General features: G+C 43.9%; 1 long non-coding RNA gene across 1 annotated transcript; it reads right to left on the minus strand.

Annotated features, from left to right (window-relative positions):
* Positions 1 to 1,431: 1,431 nt before the first annotated feature.
* On the minus strand, positions 1,432 to 5,315 carry LOC140327649 (uncharacterized). The gene is made up of 3 exons (XR_011920060.1): positions 5,161 to 5,315; positions 2,908 to 2,969; positions 1,432 to 2,759 (listed from the first exon to the last, which is right to left on the minus strand). It is a non-coding gene; the product is annotated as an uncharacterized lncRNA (long non-coding RNA).
* Between the last annotated feature and the right edge of the window lie 360 nt (positions 5,316 to 5,675).

Here is a 5,675-nt window from a genome sequence, read left to right on the forward strand (position 1 = left end):
ATGGAATGCATAAAACTGTTTAAACCCCGGTTCTTCAAAAATCAAAGCAGCTGAGCTAGTATGTGCATAGCCTAACAGTTGTTCCACACAGATAGCAATGCACAAGAAATACTACATTGTTGCTTAAGAGTTAAATAGGCAATAACACTTCTCCAAAACAAAGTTTTACTTTAAAGGTAACACAGAAAGTGGCACTACAGTGCAAGAATTTATCAGTCCTGCACATCTGGTACCCTTGTAGGAGGTGGGAACAGCTAACCCTTCCAGGGAATGTTACAGCTTTCCAGGAATTGACGTAGATGAGATGCTTTAAAAGTCAAAGTCAGGTGAATATATTTCATATTTTTATATGTAAATGTTTACTTTAGAGGTTGATGTTCATTTAAAGGACACCTCCCTATTGAATGACAGTTTTGCGGTGTAAGGAATTTTATGATGAATATTATTAGGTACACAAGATCATAATTATAATTCATATAGGATTATTGAAAAAGACATAAGTCCATCAAGTTCACTAGGGGAATGAAGATATCCCAGATAAAACACTATAGACATAGTTGATACAGTGGAAGGCAAAAAATCCTATATAAAATATGGTTCAATTTGATCCAACTGGGGAAAAAAATCAACAGTCTGTTGTCTTTACTTTAACACTTTAATCCCAGTTATATTCTGTGCTTCTAGAAATCATTCAACTTTTTCTTAAAGCAATCTAAAGTAGTTGCTACTTCCTGTGGGAACCTATTTCACATTTTCACACCTTACAGCGAAGAATCCCTTCGTTATCTGGAGCTTAAACAACTTTTCCTCCAGACACAAAGAGCCGCCTTGTCTTTGTGAATATAGGATTCAGATATTATCGATAAAATCAGCCAATCTATCTAGAATGACGTAAAGCTACATACACACGTCCAATGGTTGTTGCCCAATAATCAGCTCAGGGCTGATATCAGACGAGAATCAGGCGTGTACAGGCGTGTACAGCGTCCGTCGTCCATTGTCCGAGCGACGGTCCTGGCGGATCCACGGACGATGGACGACGAAAGATCCTAATGCAATAGAAGGGGGGGAGCGTGCAGGAGGGTGCCGCTCCGTCATTCTCCCCCTTCTCCTCTCTATAGAGCAGAATGATGATGTATGTACAGCACTCATTCATGCATCGTGCAGTCCTTGGTTTTTCACAATCCTTTCCAATGACAATATTTGCACGTGTGAATGCAGCTTAACACAGCGGTTGCCAGCCGGTGGAGAAAATTTTGGTGGCCCGCAGCTCTGCCCCCGTATGGACACAACCCACCCACTCTCACATTGCAGGCTCAGACCTGCTTGCTAAACATTATGGAGGGACAGTAGCGCAGGGCTGGGGACAACTTTTGTTACGTCCACAGCCCTGCGCTACTGTCCCCCCAGGATGTTTAGCAAGCAGGTCTGCGATGTGAGAGTCGGCCGGTTCTGGCATCATGACGCCACTTTGGGGGAAGTTTCTTCTCCTTTGAGTGACACACGGCTCCCCGTACATGCCCGGTCCGGATTCTGTGATTTTAGTGGCCCATGAGGTCTGAAAGGTTGGCAACCACTGGCTTACCATGTTCAGCTCCTAGGTTTCACTAAATTCTGGAAAGGGATTTCATTTCCAGTGCATCAACTTGTAAAATTTGGATTCTCTTTAGGTCACATGTATTTCAATAAAAGTTAAATTCCTACTTAAAAACTGTGCTGCCTTTAAAATGTAACTTATCAGGCTCAGGCTGCATGAAGTTGAACGACTGATAACATTTGGGCACACAAAATACATTTGATTTGCAATTGCCCCCAATATTCCTCAACCAAACCTCAGGTGTCAAAGAACCCTCACCGGATAGTTTATTTTCCAACCCCACTGTTTACATAGGAAGGCCAGAGCTGGGGACACAGCTGGGACACCTTGGTAAGTAATCTACAGTGTTCTCCCCAGACCCTTTTAGCTGGGCGCACCACCCGGCACTTTTCAGTAATTTCTCTGCTGTTTTTGGGTGGTTACTAAAAAGTTGGGTCACAAAACAGGTGCCACTGCCCAGCTACATCTTCTTCTCACCCGGCTTAAAAAATTTGGGGGGAGAATACTGATCTACCTAATGGGGGTGATACTGTATCTACATTTCTTTATACCAGGTGATGAGAAAAGGATGCAAATGCTGAAAATAAGAGTACAGTTTTTCTTTAATTTTCCTTGCAGATAAAGGCAACACTTCTGCAAGGAAATTCCCACCTCTTGTTGGTGAATTACTTTCACCTAGTAACCAACCAAAAGCACCCAGGACACAAGGGATGGTGATTTCTATTAAAGTGGACCTCCCACTGACATATGATATAAGCTGCCATTTTATAACTCATGCTAAAGAATGAAAACCACCGGAATGTAAAGCTGTCCTAGTTCCAGTCATACAACTTTATACTCATTCCGTGTCTGTGATTAAGAAGAACACCAACCAAGCAAGGTCACCAATTCCAACTTCAATCATTGTCAAGTGACAGGTCCTCTTTAACTATATTGAGAACACCTACTTACATTTCCAGTAATAAATGTAGAAAAGAAAACATTACAGTGAAGTTGGGAAACAGTTTCTCGCCTTAGGGGCCATATAACGCGGGGTGCCCACAAGATGTCAGATCTTTCTTGGTGCAAACACACCCATGACTGCAAAGGCAAAAATCATCATCATCGTCAACTTTGTATGGCCGGAATTCTTGACAGAAACATTTTCATTGGTTTCAGGTTCCTGTGACACAAATATTGGAGAGAATTTGGACCAATTATATACTCTATTATAAAAAGAAAAAAAAATGGTCAAAACAGGAGTAGAGTTGGCGGGGTTATTTTTAAGGTAAGGTGCCCAGGTGGGCACTCAATTATCATGTGATCCTTACCTGTGCAGGATCCCTTAGACATGAAGGTTCTCTCTGCTGCACACATTTCCTGCTGCCGGATTCTGATGATAAAGAAATAAGAGATTTATAAAAGGTCCAATCAAAGCTAGAAAAGCTCAGGTGACCCCCCCATCTTATACATATAGGGTTAAGGTATGGCACTGTTTGTCCTCCCCTCAGCTCCATCACGGCCTTTCATCATACTGACCCGAAGGTGTTTTCCGGATATTGGGCCCTCCATGGGTTGGTAGAGATCCCCTCCACTCAGATGCTTTATGACAAGCAGTCAATATCCCTGTGAAAAGGATCAGTGACACCATAGACATTGTTTGACGACCAGCATGCTGCAGAGACGGGTTTTTGTCTGGAAGCAGAGGTTTCTCTGCAGAAGTACTAACATGCCCAGCAGTTCTTATAGCAAAGCTTATGCTGCTCTCTGGACAGAACCAACTTTTGTGTGTTGGAACCTCTGCAGCCAGGCTACTGTTTACACACTACAGCATACTGTCAGGGGGAAAGGGTTTTGAATATTTAAATCTGGGCTGTCCAACTTTAGGGGTGTGGTGGGCCAGACTCTCCCCCAAAACCAAAGTTCTCAAGGAGGGGGGGTGTACTATCCAGCAGATTAAAAATTAGAGGGGCAATGCACACAGTAAGGGGGTGCAATTTTGCAGAGTTTTAGGAGGGGCAGTATATGGGGGGTAGATACTAAGGGGTGCATTGTTAAATGAAGTGTAGCTCCTCAGTACCAGGAAGAGGCTGGGGGGAAGGATGCTTGGAGTGTAGTACAGGGTACATAGGGTACAATGTAAGGTCTATAGGGTGCAATTTAGGGTATTTATGATACATAGGGTACAATGTAGGGTATATGGGGAACACAGGATACAATGTAGGATATACAGGGCACAAAACAGGGTACGTAGGTTACAATGTAGGGTATATGAAGAATATAGAGTACAATAGGAGGTATACAGGGCACAGTACAAGGTACATAGGGTACAATGTAGGATATATGGCGAACATTGAGTACAATGTAGGGTATATGAGGAACATAGAGAACACTGTAGGGTATATAGGGCATGGTACAGTACACGGTACAGGGTACAATGTGGGGTATACAGTATAGGGCACAGTACAAGGTACATAGGGTAAGTAGAATACAATGTATTGTATATAGGGTTCAATGTAGGTTATATGGGGAACAAATGATACAATGTAGGGTATATAGGGCACAGTACAGGGTAGCCCAAATGTGTAGCATTGCACCACCCCCGCACCCCCTGCCTTCCTGTTCCTAAAGGCACTAGACAACTATAAAGGAGGGCCCCACTTCCTGTCCTAGAGTGACAACACTCATTGCAAAGTATCTATAGAGAAACACTGCTGTCATCCTTGCACTGGGTTTGCAATGCACTCATAGGACTATTACATTGATGTTTTCATCTCCTATTGTGGTCCCTGGGAGACCCCCACTGGGCCTTGGAACAGGAAGGCAGGGGGTGCAGGGGTGGTGCAATGCTATACAATCATGCTCTTTTTTCATATATGTCCAAGGCTCTAAAGGACAGGAAGGCAAGGGTTGCAGAGAGCTAAACTGCTATGCATTCGGGGCCCCCTCTTCACATTTGCCCAGAACCCAAATGGACAGAATGGCAAGGGGTGTGGCTAGAGTGCTACCCATTTGAGCCCCCTCTAATATCTATCAAGGGCCCCCAAGCCAGACAGGCAGGGAGTGCAGAGAGCTGGAATGTTGTGTGTTTGTAACCCCAACTTAATTTGCCAAGACCCCCCAGTAGTCTGAATGGCAGGGGGTGCAGAGAGTTAGCATTCTGAACATTTGGGTCCCCTCTTTATATTTGCCTAGGACCCCAATGAACAGGAAGGCAGGGGTGCGGGAGCTTGAATTCTGTCCATTCAGGGCCCCCTCTTCATATATGTCCAGGACCTCAAAGAACAGGAAGGCAGGGGGTAAAAAAAGCTGCAATGCTGTGCATTGAGGGCCCCCTCTTCTTATTTGTCCAGGGCCCCAGTGGGCAGAAAGTCAGGGGATGCAGGGAGGAGTGGTACAGTGAAGTTGCGGTCCCCAACTTCATACTAGCCAAAACCCCCCACTTTTTACAGAGCCCCATCAGTCAAAACAGCAGAGGGTACAGAAAGCTGGAATTCTGTTCATTTGGGGCCCCTTCTTTATATTTAGGCCCCATTTTTCCTAAAACTCATCCTATCCTAGAACCATTGGGTCTCCAACCTCACCTCTGCATGATCCCCACTTCATCCATCTCTCCTGTAAATCATTCCAGAAATGTCCTCGGATCCCCATTACCCTCTACACACTCCGCGCGCCATTTTTCTTCCCCGGCTCTTGTTGACTTTCTCAGCCTTTAATTTCGGGAAAGCGACGGCTGCAATTTTTCTCCCTCTGAGTATTTCAGCAACACTTTTACACACCCTGCTCTGCTAAATATAGAACTTCTATTTTAATACGCCATCATTTCCTCTTGTAAAGGGGTTTTATTTTCTATAAATGAGTGGCTGCAGAAAAACCACAAGAGCAGCCATTTCTCTCCACTTCAAATATAGAAAAAAATAAAAAGGACAAAGACGGAGAGAAGCCGAAATCTGCTGCTCATAGCAACAAATGCATTTATTTTCTTTTGTTAATTAAAGAAGAAGCTTATTGGTTGCTGGGCATGAGAGCTTCAGTGGTTCCAAGATTTAAAAGTCAGTTTGATACTCAATGTTATATATATATTTATGTGTAAAAATGC

The sequence above is a fragment of the Pyxicephalus adspersus genome, chromosome 3 (genome assembly GCF_032062135.1).
Source record: "Pyxicephalus adspersus chromosome 3, UCB_Pads_2.0, whole genome shotgun sequence".
Classification (NCBI taxonomy): domain Eukaryota; kingdom Metazoa; phylum Chordata; class Amphibia; order Anura; family Pyxicephalidae; genus Pyxicephalus; species Pyxicephalus adspersus.